The sequence below is a fragment of the Aotus nancymaae genome, unplaced genomic scaffold (genome assembly GCF_030222135.1).
Source record: "Aotus nancymaae isolate 86718 unplaced genomic scaffold, 86718_ANA_hifiasm-v0.15.2.pri h1tg000057l, whole genome shotgun sequence".
NCBI lineage: Eukaryota > Metazoa > Chordata > Mammalia > Primates > Aotidae > Aotus > Aotus nancymaae.
The window spans coordinates 1,591,393-1,607,188 of record NW_026988471.1 but is presented as its reverse complement, the minus strand read 5'-3'; the positions used below and the strand labels follow the sequence as shown (position 1 = coordinate 1,607,188).

General features: G+C 45.1%; 1 protein-coding gene across 19 annotated transcripts in view; it reads left to right on the top strand.

The window, feature by feature from the left end:
* The window catches only part of MYT1L (myelin transcription factor 1 like), a 556,234-nt gene that overhangs the window by 34,090 nt on the left and 506,348 nt on the right, over nucleotides 1–15,796 (top strand). For all 19 annotated transcript variants that reach the window (XM_064363806.1, XM_064363803.1, XM_064363802.1 and 16 more), the window contains one exon: nucleotides 13,040–13,139. The gene's annotated coding sequence lies outside the window, so the exon portion shown is untranslated. The remainder of the gene's footprint in view (nucleotides 1–13,039; nucleotides 13,140–15,796) is intronic.

The following is a 15,796-nucleotide window of genomic DNA, read 5'->3' as shown; positions in this document are numbered from 1 at the left end:
CCAGAAGCATGTTCATACCATAGGCTTCATCGAATGATCTCTCATCGAATTGCTTATCACATAAGTTTTCACGGTTTATGTTTTTGTACTTCCATCTCTTCAGAAAGGATATGTTCTTGAGTATCAGATGCAAATCCTCCCAGAATTTCCCACGTATACGGTCATCAGAGGTCCATGATTGAGGGCTCCTGGGAAATGTGTTTGTGCCAGTTGGTTTGCAAATCAAGTGTTTCTGAGTTTATTGCAGCCCAAAATTTAAAGCTGGGCTTAATGAGAGAACAGAGTGGTCCTCATAACGCACAGCTTCGTTGGGGCATCAGGAGTGAAGCACGTTAATGGTGCTTCGTGGGTGTCTGCTTCTCTTAGCTTCCTTCTAGCGTTAACCCCGGCTGTGAAGCCAGCTTTCTTCTTGGGGTCTCGTTGCATAACTTGAAGTGGTGTGGACACAGGGAATGAAGTGTATGTGAGAGTGAATGAAGGCCACAGACTCCTCAATGCCTCTTTTTGGGGGAGAGGGAGACAGCAGAGTGGCTTTGCTTTACCAGAATTTGGGGCCCCTGTTTCTTTCCTCCAATGGCTCCCAGAGACATTTCCTTGATTTTCCTGGCTGTCCTCCCTCCCTGGGAGAGCAGGAGGAGGTGGGCAATGCTTCATGCTGTAGAAAAAGACACATTTGTTCTTCCTTGAGCAGTCTCTGGAACCTTCTGGAGTGAATGCCTTTGAGCATCCAGACTGGTACATGCAGCTCTTGGCACGGCCAAGGGGAGAGTGGGGACAGGCGTGAAGCGTTTGAATGGTAGGAATTTTAAAACCTGTCTCTGTGGCGGGTGGGGGAGTTAGTATGGACGCCCCCATACTACAGGGGAGTTAGTATGATCCGTCTGCAGAAGAGCATGTATTTGGTGGGAATCTCGTGTACTGGGAATAGGCAGCAGGTTTCTGCCGGGTTTTGAAGCACTGACCCCAGGGCCTCCTCCTGGTGGGCCTGGGATGGTCCTGGCTGATGCCCCTGTGCAGGTGTCCCATCCACTTGAACTTCTGCCCACACGTGGGCCCCGTCACGCCATCCTACATTTAGGAATGTTCAAATGCATTTCCATGATGCTTCCTACTTGAGCTGAGCAGAAAGAAACCCCTCAGATCAGAAGTCATTTTCAAAACCTCCGATGGTCACGACTTCACTGAGAAGCCTTGGAGGCAGAGACACAGAGCAGGCAGAGCCTTGTGCGAGGGTTGTGTGCATGCTGTCACTAAAGCTGCGGGTCCCCTCATATTTGCATCATTACTGACCCTCCCTTGAAGCTGGGACACAGCAGGTGATTCCAATTGACCCTGAAGGGTCCTCTGGCTTCCTGCAGAGAAACTTGGGAAGGGGGTGTTGGCCCAGCTGCTGTTGGCACTGCCCTGGGACTAAAGTCAGCATCATTTGTTTTCTGTGCACCAGGGGCGTTGCCATGAGGAGCCTCTGAGGTGCTGACTAGTCCTGCACACCCGGTAAGGCCTCGAGATGACCTGCCACAAAGAGGCAAGGCTGGCTCCTGACGCAGCACACTGTGTGGTGTCTCCAGGCTGAGGCCACCCACTGGCTTCTCTTCTGTAGAGGGACACATGGTGCCCTGGGGCAGCAGGAGGCAGCACCCACTCCCGAAGTCTCTCTCCTCCCTGCGTCCCCACTGACCCCGAGGTACCGCTGACAGGATCCCACGCAGCTCCTTCTACTCTCGCTCCTCCTCTCTCTTCTGGAGTTAATGACATTAGCCAGACAGCATCTCTAGAAAAAAGGAAACATCTGCTCCACTGCTGAGATACAAAGATGGAAATAAAAGTCATGCACCATGCCTACGCACACAAAAATCCCGATATTAATTATAAAGCTTCGGTTTATGTTTTTTAAATTTCTGGAATAAAAGGAAAAACCCCCAAAATGGAAATAGTTGTCACTTGTGGATCACATTCTTTCTCTTAAAATAAAAAAAATAAATGCATAAAATAAATGGTCTAAGTGGGAATAGTGACACTTACCAAACAGGCCAAACACTGTTTAGTAGAGAATTGGCCTCTTTGGAATCAATGTCTTCTTCCCCTTGTTATAAAAGGCACTCTTTCCTCTTGCCTCTGAAATAGCTTTTGTTTCAGGAGCAGTGACAGGCAGGAAGTTTAGCTGCACCTCAGGTGACTTTTATAGCCAGCTTCCCAATCACCCACTGTTTCCTTCTGACTGGCTCAGGCTTGGTTTATAGGCATCTCCTTGGAAAAAATAGAATAAAATTGTCTATATTTTCTATATTTATCCTGCTGAGTTTTTAAAATGTAACTCTGCTCTTGGGTTGCAAGATTGTATGTATTTGGGTTGCCAGCCTTTGGAATCTCTCTCTTTCTCTGTCTCTCTCTCCCTCTCTCCCTCTATTTCTCTCTGCTCCCTCCCATCCCCCAGCTCTCTCTGCTCCTCTCTCTGCTCCTCTCTCTCTCTCTCTCTCTGCTCCTCTCTCTGCTCCTCTCTCTGCTCCTCTCTCTCTCTCTCTGCTCCTCTCTCTCTCTGCTCCTCTCTCTCTGCTCCTCTCTCTCTCTCTGCTCCTCTCTCTCTCTCTGCTCCTCTCTCTCTCTCTGTTCCTCTCTCTCTCTGCACCTCCTCTGGCCCCCCCATACTCTCCACATTCCCTTTGGGTTGGTTTCTGTCCCCCATAATGCAAAGCACTGATGCTCAGGGTGAGCCTCTTGCTCACAGAAGAAGCTGTGTGGCTCCGTGGCCTTACAGCATAGAATGTACTGAGTGGACAGCACCCAGCAGAGGAACTGGTCCTCAGGAGCCCTCCTGTTCAGGTGCGTTGCCCTCATCCCTGGCTTCAGTGCAGCGTGAGCCCCGTTTCCTCTGCCTGGAATGCCCTCTTCATCTGTCTCTCCTCATGGGCTCACACGCAGGCTTCAGAGCTCTGCTCCTGGCTCCTCTGTCTCAGCTTCCTCTTCCTGATCTCCTATCACATCTGCTCCGAAGCCTCAGCACGCTTTAGTATCAGACTCTGCCATCAGGAAAGGCGGATCATAGATTTCACACCATCCAGCATCTCTCCTAATTCAGAGATTCTCCGGAAACCTTTCCTGGTGTTCATCTGCTGATCACCAGGCATTCTCTGCCTGAATACCTACATTGAAGGGGAGATCACCACCTGAAAACAGTCATCATTTGTAACTGCAGTTTATTGATCTCGTCTATGCACACTGATTGCTTGTCTATCGGGAATGTTAGCTTCTTGAGGACGGGGACTATTCTATAATGTCATATAACATCTTCGACAGCACCCTGCAGCGGGTGGCACACACACAATTGCTTTCAACACGTTCTAAATAGTTGATATCTCCTATAAGGTAGAAGGTGAAATGAGCATCAGCTGACACTTGAGTAATATCAGGCCGAATATTTATTCATAGTTACATGTGACTTAGATGCCCTCAGCCTCCCCAGTAAAAACAACAGGCAGAAAGTGAATCAGATTTAAACGGGTTTTGGTCTCATGTGTGGAATGAGGTAATCTCGACTTCACTGTCTCCCTCTCCTTCCTCCTTCCGCTGACGTCTCAAATGGCAATGGCGTCTCCACCGTATGTTCCGTGGCTGAAGCTGAGCCTCTCCGGGCTGCCTGGCCTCAGATGAACTGCAGCCGGCGCGGGCATCAGACGCGGCTTCTGGGTGATGCTGTGCTGAGCTCAAGTCAAAATTCTTCTGATCTCAGTCCTCGCCAACCCTCTTCCCCCACTCTTTCTAAATTGAAACCAGCCTAAGATATGCAACAAGGACAGCCGCTTCTGTTGTGTTCAGGGCCTGTCGGCAGTTGAGAGGATGCCAGGGGCTCACCTCGCCACAGGGGGCCCCTTGGAAGGCCAGTGGCTTTCCAAGCAGAGTCACGTGACTGGGGTACGACCCGTGAGTCACTCACGTCACCTGTGACCAGCCACGCTTCTCCCTAGGCTGTTCTGTTCCTCATTTCTCAGAGTCTGAGCCGTCACCATAATTTAATATTTTACGCTGACAGATGCAGACACCTTACAGAAGCCAGTGTGTGTGTTTCTTTCTCTTCCTCTTTACTCATGTCTATATTCACCCCACTACGTTTTAAAGCCTGACCATCCAATTCCACTGAAGGTGGGGGGCCCTGTCCAGTCCCCCGTGCTGGTGCCCATTCCCTTCTCACAGCTGACGCCATCCAGAAGCGTCCCTCAGGGTGTGCCAAGCACGGAGCAGGCTGAGGTTCTTGGAACCGGGCATGAACAAGCCTGAGTTCCTTCCAAGGATCTCCTCCCACATCTTTCCTTCTGCTTTATGCATTTTCAAAACCGTCTGACTCCAGAGGAGCCAGGAGGAGGGAGGGGGCCAGTCTTGCGCCTGGGGGTTGGTGGCCACCTCCTGCCCCAGGCTGAGGGGCAGCTGCTTCCCAGAAGGGCCAGAGCAGCCTCAGGCGGAGGCGTTGGCCCTGCCCACCTAAGGGACACAGACATGCCATCTTGTACCAGTTACTGGCTCCTAAGGGTGTGTTTTGTTCCTTAGGGACCCCCTCAGGCCCCTCACCTGGAAGCCTTTGTCCTTCTAAGCTCCACCTCCTTAGCTCCGAGGGAAGCCCAGCTCCACCTGTGCGGGAGCAGTGCTCTCCATCACTCATCCACACCCCGCCCCTGCAGACCTGCGTGTAACGGAGAGCGCTCTGTCCTCACAGAGACACAGTTGGCATGGGGAGAATGAGGGCCTCTCGTTCTGTAGTTCTGGGGTGCTGGGGACAGAGCTCTGAAACCCTCACCCTTCCTGGTTCCCTCGTGCACTTGCCAGGCTCCCCTAAGAATACACAGGCTTCCTTCCCTCCTCAATGCTGCTTTTGTTCTTCTTATTTCTCAGCCCTTTGGATCACAGAGAAGACGGACACGGCTACCGTAGTAAATGCTCCGTAAGGCCAGGGACACCTGACGTCACTGACGCTTCGGGGCTTCACCTCCCAGAGCCACTAAGCTGGGATCCTCTGGCTCTGGGTGCCTCCAGGGTGCCTGTCTTGCCAGGAATCTAGAGTCTCTATTTTCTTGATCCTGACTCTATGACTTCAGATTTTCTCTGTCAGCAGAATTTGCAAATGAAACAGAAATATGCAAGACAGAGGAAAGTGTTCTTTTGCAGAGTGTGTTTCAGGGAAAGAGCCTGCCCGGTTCCCTGCCTCTCACTGATTTCCACATCCTCTCCTTCTAGCCCACTCTCCTTACCCCAAATGTTTGCTGATTGCTCTGTGTATAGACTTGGGGATAAAATAATGAGGGAGAATAGTTTGCCAGATACGATTTATCCAATATGTCTGATTTAGTGAAAGCAAACTTGCTTGTGATATTGGAATGTAAAACCTCTTTGTATTTTTTAAATTTACAAATACAAACTTTGCTCTCTGACTTGAGCACAGCATTCGGTTCTCAACGTGGCTTCCTGAGGCTGGGACCATGAGGGCCACACAGATGGCTGTGTCCCTGCACCTGTCCCAGCAGGGCCCGGAGCTGAGCCCCAGTAGGGCTGGGAGGCTGCCCCACCTGCAGACGAGCCACCTCTGGGTTTGTAGCATCCTGCCCAGGATCCATGTCACTGCTGTGAGGACAACATGTGATCTTTCCATCCACAGAAAATAGAAAATAGCAAAGAAAATTGAAGAGGGGAATTTTCCTAACAGATCTTCCCACATCCTAGGATAAGTCTTTTGTGCATTTCACAAAGAATTTTTCTCCAATTTCAGGTTCGTTTTCATGTAACGTTTGGGAATAGAATTGCTATCCCAAACCAAGGAGGCTGCAGGCTGGCCTGAGCAGCACCCGCTCAGCTTTAGGAGAGGCTGTGCCTGGCAGTCTTTAGTCTTTCCTAAGCCACCGTCCCCAGAGCTGCAGGCCCCTGTGTCCACCCCTCCTCCGCCAGTCACGCTGCAGCAATCCCCATGTCTGAGGACAGCAGAGCCTTCACCTGCCCTGTGCACACTCGCTGCCCCTTTGCCCGGTTTTCTCAGCTTCCTTCCTTCCCACTCCACACCAACAGAGGGAAGCAGAGCCCACACAGCTGAGGCCCCACCCACTCCTCTCAACCTGGGCACAGCCGCCTGCCGCTCTGCACCTCAGGGCTGGGAGTGCTCCTCTGCACGCCTAGAGTCACACTCTCGTGTCTCCCGAGATGCTCCAGAGAAAGCCGGGCTGCCTGTAGAAATAGTAAACATTATCAAATACTCTGTGAGATGGTGACTTTTAGGTTCTTTTCAGACCCGGTCATGTGGGCTCTTCTAGTGCAGGAGCTGGCACCTGGGGACACAGAGTGCGCTATCGGGGAGCCAGGCTGGCTCCGTGGCTGCATGTGACAATGGAGGCTGCTGTGCACCTGCAGCCGCACCGAGCCTAGACTGTGCAGAAACCGACCCGACCCTCACACACCCGACCATCACGCACCCGACCTTCACGCACCCGACCATCACGCACCCGACCTTCACGCACCCGACCATCACGCACCCGACCATCACACACTGGCTGGGGCTCTGGAACTCAGAACCCATAATGCATCCCGTCTCCTCCTTCTTTGTCCCGTTAGCAAACATGTCACATTTGATTTTCACATTCCAGTTTGTGATGAGCTTCTTCAGGACAAAGACCCGGACACTTTCCTTCTGGCCAATCTCCTTCGTCCCATCCCCAAGCGTCACCTCTTCCATTTCCTCTGGGACAAAATACCTGCTAGATTCAACCTTCTGAAGTCATGGGCATGGGGGCTTCAGTTTCAGCTCCAACATGTAAAATGGTGGGCTTATCTACCTAACTGTCCTGAGCCCAGAACATTTTCATTTTATATCGTAAAGGGATTTGAGCTCAAATCACAAATCACTGGTTTCATTGTGAGGAGGCAGGAAAGCTGTACCGTGGCTTTGTAGCTAAAACCCAGAATCACAACCCATTTTTTTCTGATTTTTTTCATCATTCTCACTTCTTACCCTGCTTCTGTGCCTTGTCTCAAGGTCCTCAGCATAGAAGGATTTCATGTTTCTCCAAGTTATTCCTTAAGTGAAAATACAATTTATACTGAGTTTCATTTTTTACCTAGCCTTTTCCTTACGTAATCTACACTGATTTTTGTAATGGGCCTAGAAGGTGAGTGGGCTGGTGGTGTCAGCGTTTTCTCTTTTTCCTCTTTCTCTAATGGAGGAAGTGGCTGTGGTGTGGCGTTCATGCAGCTAAGAACTAGCAGGAAGTAATTCAAATCCAGACCCAGTTCTGGGCATTTCTTTTGAGCCGGTGTTTCTCACCCCTGGCTGCATGTCAGGATCACCAGGGGACCTTCTAAAAAAACAAACTGATGCCTGGGCCTCACCCAGACCAGTTGAATCAGTGTCTCTGCAGGCAGGGGTCTCAGTGCCTTTTCAAAGGTCCTAAGTAATTTGAATATGCAGCCAGGTCCAGGAGCCGCATCTTTAAACTGTGTTGCTTTCCTGCCTCTACGTCAGAGCACGGGTGCGTGTGTGGACTTGGGGAATGGACACTAGCAGAATGCTGTCATTTAGCCCGTAGTTCTTCCACTTGGCTGGCACATGGGACAAGCAATTAAGTTTTAATGACTCTCTTTCTTCATTGTAATCTCTATGCCCACACCAGTGTTGTATTTCCTTAAAATGTAAGTCCTTTCATTATACAAACTGCATGAGTATAACATGTTCTTGCTATTACATGGCATGTCATCAAGCACACAGCACCCTAGTCCTCAAGATGAGGTCATTCAACGACTTCAGTCTTGCATTCATAAAGAACCTTTCTAAAAACAAAAGCAGGCAAGGGCCCCCCTCCTCAGATGGAAGTGGAAGCAAGGGTTCTGGGCCTTCCCCAGCTCCCTCTCCTTGCAGATAAACGTTTGCTCCATCAAGGTTGAGGGTGACCATGAGGCCCTCAGACATACAGAGCACAGGTCCAAGACCAGGGTCTAGACTTGAATCTAGAAATTCTGACTTTCTCTCCTGCTTCTCTGCCCATGTCCTGTAATTTGTGGTTGTGTGGCTGACATCATGAGCTCACGTGGCAGCGTTGTGATGCTGAGTTGCCAATGCCAGTGTCAGAACATAAATACCCGGACTTCCACTGGGGATCCCAGCCCTGCTATGGGGAGGTCTTCCCCAGGGAACACATTTCCTCTCAGCACACAGTCCCCTCCCTCTGCCTCCTGGGATCTGCCTCCCGGGAACCTGCCCTTGCTACCAGGGTTGAAGTGAAGCCCTGTTTATGCTGTGATTCAGGTTAGCTGGAGTATGGGGATTTCTGACTGCGTCTATTAATTGGATCCACATCTATATCACTTAAAATCTTCTCTTCAGACAATACTAAGAAACTCACAGAATGTCTCAGATATCCAGTGCTTTAAAGTATCAGTCATGCACTCACCCTGTATCGAGAGGATTTGGGTTCTATCTACTCAGCCTGTGTTCATTCCATGGGTGGTACCAGTGAGGGGGTGGTATTTGCTTGCAGAACATCAAGCAGTGATACAAGGGCTCTTCGATTTCAGTCTTGTGGAAGGGTGACTGCTCAAGTCAACACAGCAACTGGCAGGTTGTTATGTTTTTCTTTTTTTAATTACTGTTACTATGGGCTGTTGCTTTTGCCTGCATATTTGCAGATATTTTTTATTTAAGCCCAACTTTTTATAAGATATATGTAAAAATTAGTTCACTATATGAAACTAGGCAGGCTTGAAAAAATGATAATCAGCAAATTGAAAATTGTTTTTAATTGAGTATGAACCATTATATTACTACCATGCTTGAAGTATGGGGAAAAATAGTAAAAGCCTAAAAAATGTACATAAGTAAGCTTGAGTGCATTTAACTAAAGCTTTTTGGCCAACATGCAAAAAGCTTCAACCTGTCTGGCAGCGTGATTGATACAGGATATTGTCACCTGTTAGGATTTCCTCAGGGTTAAGAGGCAGGCATCACCCTCTGTGGCCTTCAGTCTTACTCTGCCATCAGTAGGGGATTCTGTCTGCCCAGACAGGTGTCGTCATGGGCTCCATTTGGTGATAAGAAATCTTGACCTGCCTCTGACATATGAGCTGCAGAAGCCTGCAGAAAAGCTACTTAATATGCAAGCCTGTGACTTATATTGAAGGGTAGAACATTTTTAAAAGGATAATTATCTTGGAGAAAATAACTTTTATTATCAAGTAACTTTGAGTTAAGAAGCTATCGATTTTAAGGAGAATATAAGCCTGGCATTCCTGAGACTGAATTGAATGGGTTACATTGTTCTCCAGCAACGAGGTGTTCAAGCTGAACATTTGTATGTGGCTCTAGTCTGATAAAAATCCAAAATGTAGCTCACTGTAAAATTAACCTGATAAGTGGTACTCTGGATCAGCACTGTGTAATATAAATATAATGTAAGTGGAAGAATTATATATGTGATATTACATTTTCCAGTAAATGTTAACCATAATTAAAAGAACCACATGGAATTAATTTAAATAATATAGTTATCTAACCCAAATATTATAATATCAACAAGTAATCCATATGTAATGATTAATGAGACATTTTACATTGTTTTCATGCTGTAATCAAATCTCGTGTGCATTTTACGTTTATGGCACATCCCCAGGTAAACTGTACATGAGGCTGGTGCACGCCCTGCTCATCGCGTGGGTGTGCCCAGATAATGAGAAACACTTTGCTCAATCCTTCCCAATACTTTGCTCTGTCTAGGCATATGATGAGCTAAGTTTGTTTAAAGTTCATTTTAATTGCATTGAGATTTGAGTGTGTTACTTAAGAGCACTTGCTGAGAAATTAGATGGTCAGGAATCGAATCCAACTCCACTGTTGGCAAACTGGTTGATGTTAGACAAGCTACGTAGCTTCCCTGGGCCTCATTTTTGTGATCTGTAAAACTGGTGTAATGTATCTACCTGGTTGTGAGGATTAAATGACAATTCGTATTTAGTACTTAGCACACAGTCCCTGCTTCTAGGTCATTATAAATGTATCTTCCCTGTCTCCACAAATGAACTACAGTGTGTCAGGAAATGAGACCAGATGATACAGCTAGGGATAAATCTGATGTCTGCTTGAGGGAGCCATAAAGCAGGGTGAGTAAATATCCTGGTATGATCTGTGTACCCCACCAGAGAGTTCTTAATGTTAGGCCTTGTGTTTAGCTGTTCCGCTACTTAAGTCTCCAGTAGGTTTAATTCCAAATTTCAAAATGAATTCTAGAGTTAGTCTGGCTTAATAAAGTTTTAGTTTCATTGCTATTACAATTTTCATGGAAAGGCGAATGCTTCTATTCTGCCTAAAAAGTGGTGATATCCACATAGAAATAAACTTTGTTTAAAAGACTACATGAAATAACTTTTAATTAACTGGAATATCCATATGAATTTAAACAACCAAGTTCTTACTCAAAAGCAAAGCTGGATTTCAGAGGTCAAAAAGAGTCTTAAAGATGATCTAATCTATTATCCTCATTTTGCAAATGACAAAGTCATTCTGTGCTCCTGAAATTCTCACTTTCCCAGCTTCAATAAATACAGTATTTACATTTTTTAACAATTTATTTTTTAAAAAAAGACTGGAAATGACTCATGCTAGTAAATTTTCTGTAAATCACTTACTTTTGAGCATTTGAACAGGTCTTAAGTCTGGAATTTTCCACCAGGATGCTCGTGATGCTTAACAAAACGTTAAAAAGACAGTGGTCCTGATGTTAAATAACTTCGTCTAGTCAATTTTTTTCAAGTCTTAAGAAGTTAATGCTCTGTTTTGATAAGCCTAAAGTTTTATAAGCTACTTGAGAATTTTTAAAAAGAATTCAAATAATGTGACTAAAACCAAATCAAGAGCAATGGCAATTTCAGATGAACGGTGTGTATGCGTGTGTGTGTGTGTATCTGTGTCTCCCCCTCTTAGGCGATGATAACGGAATGGAAAATAGAACTTGGTGACATTGCTTTGACATTAAGTCTTTTCCACTCCCTGCCTTCTGATTTTGTGCACCCCTCCCGCTTTCTGCAGGTGGCCTTCTCAAGTGCAGGTGGGTGTGGAGGAAAGCTGGCTTGTGCCCTGGTGCAGTTCTTCAGAGCCACTGCCCGGTGCTTTAGGAAGATGGGTTGCTGGCACCCTTGGCCACAGATGGTCTCTCCAGCCATGCCCAGGTGTAGCGAGCCATGTGGGGCCACTTAAAACCATTAGACCATTTATTCTTGACTGGCAATAGGCAAGCACACTTTAACCTAAGTAGAAACTAACTTTCTTGTCATTTTCAGTCATAAAGTAAAATTCCAAGACCAGACATGCTCATAAAGGTTTTCTAATGGGTTCTTTGTTTTATTTTTTCAATTTATTAGAAATCATCTGAAACTTGATATCTGCATTGCTTCCTTTAAAAGTGTACATATATTTTATTTGATTTTAAATGATCTAAAATGCTCTCCGGATTTTAGTAATGAATGGCATTGTCCTAGAAGAGTCATCAATTCTATCTGCATAAGAGAATGTTTCTGTGTGTGAGCCAAAGCATATCACAAGTGCTAAATGTTTCCTTTTAGAAGAATGAAGAGCAAAGAACTGGAGTATTGGAGGGCTTGAGAAATTGGAGGTCAGCCTGGAGTAGCAGGAAGCACCCTTGAGTTGGGAAGAGCTAGTTTTGAGCCCCTGCTAGGCATGATCTAGCTCTGTGTCTCCAGGAGTTAGGTAGCATCTTGAGACAATGTACCAGGAAACAGTAAAGCCCACTTGGAGGATTAAGTGAGACGCTGAACCTGCCATGACTGACGTAGTGTGTAGCCTCTCAGCTGGATACTCAGTCATGGTAGCAGTTGTCATGTATGATGCTCTTCTGTCACCAGGAACATATCACAAAATAGAAAGTGTGGCTTCTAGGCAGGATTGGGAAGACCCAGAAAGGGGAGGGCATTCCAGGTAGAGGTAAAGAAATATGCAAAGTTGAAAGCATAGAAGAATTTCATGTTTCATTTTTCCTCCCACAGAACTGCTAAAATTGGAACGAATATGGTTAGTGGGTAGAGAAAGTTGAATTAATGTTCCAAAGGAATTATTGTCCTTTTCTTCCACCACCCCAGTTTTCCATGTGAACCTAGAAAATAGGAAATATCAGAACCTTCCTGCCTCTGTGCATGTTTCTTTGCTTCTATTTTTTAAACACGTTATTTTCCATCATGGCATTAGTCCTGACACAGCCTTAGATAGGGAAGCTGGGTTGAGGTCCTTACTGAACCTGCATAAATTGCCATATTGCCATTCATGGTGCGCCCCCTACATCCAGAACCTTCTATTGCAACTGCGATCACTGCCTGACAAGCAGCCTCCTGAGCATGGAGCTCACCTCCAGTGCATCTCCCTGGTTAGGGGTCTTTGTAGAGAGGACAGAGGCCTAGGGACTCTCTCAAGTTCCACACAACCGACCTTGTTTTTTCATTTTTATTAAAGGAAAGACTTTTATTATAAAAGATGTATAACTTTGGCTGGGCGTGGTGGCTCATGCCTGTAATCCAAGATGGTTAGATCACAAGGTCAGGAGATCAAGACCATACTGGCCAACATGATAAAACTCTGTCTCTACTAAAATACAAAAAATTAGCCAACTGTGGTGACGTGCACCTGTAGTCCTAGCTACTTGGGAAGCTGAGGCAGGGGAATCCCTTGAACCTGGGAGGTGGAGGTTGCATTGAGCCGAGGTCACACCACTGCACTCCAGCTTGGGCAACAGAGCAAGACTCCGTCTCAAAAAAAAAAAAAAAAAAAGAGGAGGAAGAAGAAGAAATACAATTTTGAGGAGATACAGTAGGAGTGTGTAACTCCAAGGCCACTCCTTAGATAAACTTCAGCAAGTGTGTGTGTGTCTGTGTGTGTGTATGTGTGTGTGTGTGTAGGACCTCCAATACTTTAATGAGAATAGCTCAAGATGTAGGGAAACTATTCATTCCCATTAACTCAAGAGAAAAGAGTCCCAGCTTCATTAACCATTTCTTCCTCCTCTCTTACGTGCAGGGCAGGTCATGCGGAGGCTGTAGCCGAGGACAAGGCGTGTGCGGCTGTCGCCTGGACGTTTGTCCAATCCACGTTGACATTTGAGGAAACGCCGCGTGTGGTACGTGAACTGCAATGAGATCTTACAGTTTGTTAGGAACGTGGGGAAGGTTACCTGAAAACAAGCAGAACTCTCAAGGCAACGACTGATTTAAAATTCGGGCAATTGGGTTCTTTTCCACCAGTTATTTCTTACTGTTTTTAATGCCTACATGTTTCAGTAGTATGACATGGTCTAGTCAATTACATACACATGTTAAATTCATACATCAACTATTACTTTTTCTTATATCTTTATACTGATGAGAGCATTGCCTATAACCTAAATATTTCATAAATGAACCAAATCAAGCAGAGAACTTGATCCAAAAAATAGAGTTATGTTTAATTTCCTGATCTTTCTCTTGTTACACTTCTGTGGTGCCTTCTGGATTTCAAAGTCCTCCCACCCCTACCTTTTCACTTGAGCCTGAGTGCCTGCTTTGTGTGAGGCCATGTTGTAGACACAGCTTGTTCTCCTTCAGCCCTCGAGTATTCCGTAAGAAAGTTGCCACCATACCTCTAAAATGAGGAAACTGAGGCAGAGGGAGGTCGGACAAGTAGCCACAGGTGCTCAGACTTCAGACCTTTCCTCCAATCAGAGCCCTACTTTAAGGCTGTAGTTTCCTTTTTCAATGGAGGCACATCCTTGGCAATCATGTGTGTCCCTTTTGAAGTCGATCTTTGACTTAATTGTGTAAATTTTCAGCTCTATTAAAGAATGGCATTGCCTGACCACGTGCAGGTCCGAGGTCTGGGCAGCCCTTACTGCTGGGAGACTTCAAAGCAGACTCTCAGCTTTTGTGGCCTTCACTTTCTCTCCCAATTATGAGTGGGTGGAATTGAGAAATGCTATAAATTAAATTTCCAGCAAAGACTGAGAAATGAACCAATCTGTTGGACCCAATGTTCTCTATTTGCTACACAACTAATTTTTTTGAAATTCCTACTTTTCGAGGCATCACCTGTGTACTTTCTCTTATTTTTGGTGTCAATATCTTTAGCAACTTATCCTTTCAATGTCATTCTTTGCATTAATATCAAACTGCCAGAGTGATCAAATTTTTAAAGTTTTATTTTCTTTACATAATTAGTGTATGACCATTGTAGAAAAATTGAAATATTAAAATAATAGATAATATAATTTTTAAAAGCACTGGAAATTCAAAAATTCAGTGAGAACCGCCAGTAGTATGCTGTTGAAAATTATTCAAGACTGATTTATTTAGTAGTCTTCAATAAGATTTTAAATTAACATGGGTCAAGCTGCTCCATTTGTTCTTTGCTCCTTTTTCCCTTTATGCATTGTATGTATCTTCCTGTATAAAGAACTCTCTTTTTTTTCTTTTCTTTTTTGAGACAGAGTCTGGCTCTGTCACCCAGGCTGGAGTGTAATGGTGCAATCTTGGTTCACCACAACCTCTGCCTTTTAGGTTCAAGCGATTCTCCTGCCTCAGCCTCCCGAGTAGCCAGGATTACAGGCAAACGCCACCACACCAGGCTAATTTTTGTATTTTTAGTAAAGACGGGGTTTCACCATGTTGGCCAGGCTGGTCTCGTACTCCTGACCTCAAGTGATCCACCCACCTTGACCTCCCAAAGTGCTAGGATTACAGGTGTGAGCCACTGCACCCAGCCTGAAGAACTACTTTTCTGTTACCTTATTTTATTCTGTTACCTTATCTAGCATGCCACTTTATGGATATACTAAATATACTTCATCAATTATTGCAATTTCATAAGTTGGATTTTTAAAATTTTGCCTTATAAACATGGTTTTAACAAATTTTCTTTACCTAAAACCATTCACACTGTTAAAGATTTCCTTAAGATAAATTCACAGTAGAATTGCCTGATCCAAGGCTATGCACATTTTGAGACTTTGAGATAGACAATATCTTTAGAATCCTGCTTCATTTACGTGTGGTCATATCACTGCATGTCTTTTGCTATTGAAAACATAGCTAACCACCCAGTGTTTGGACGGCCTGCCATTACACATCGAAGTGTCATGAGTTCCACCTTAAGAAAATACTAATCTCAAAGCATAACTTTAGTTTTGTAAACCCTAAAAGTGTATTTCAAAATATGTTCTAAATTCTCATAAACTCAGTTAGAATTCTGTCACTTTTGTTTTCTTGTTCATATATTGAATTGATGTATGAAGTACCTACTATGTGTGATATGCTGTGAGAGGCAGTGGTGATTTGTAAATGATAGAACATGACCAGCTTTTGAGAAGTTCACCTTTTAGTTACAGAATCCACACTTATATTGAGCCTCTGAAATACGGTATGGAAAGCATTACATTCACTTTAAAAATGAAATCTCAATATGAGCAATTTAATATAGTGACTGTTATTGTTTCTGGAAATTTCAAGATCCACACCATTAAAGAAAGCTAGGATTGTGTTCATCATACTAAACGCCAGAGTGCACTCTGGGAACGTTTCTGCCCCCACGTCCCCCACCCTTAACAAGTAGCCTTTTTATTGCTGCTTTAATATTTGAGGAAGGGACAGCTTACAACTCAACACGGCAACTTCTTCCATTGTTGGACTGTTTTAAGGGTTTGAATATTATTCAATTTTATAATGGGAACCTGTTGTTCTTACTTTTAGTCTCTGGAGAGCTACAGACTAAATCTAATTCAATTCAATGTAATGGATATACTTTAAT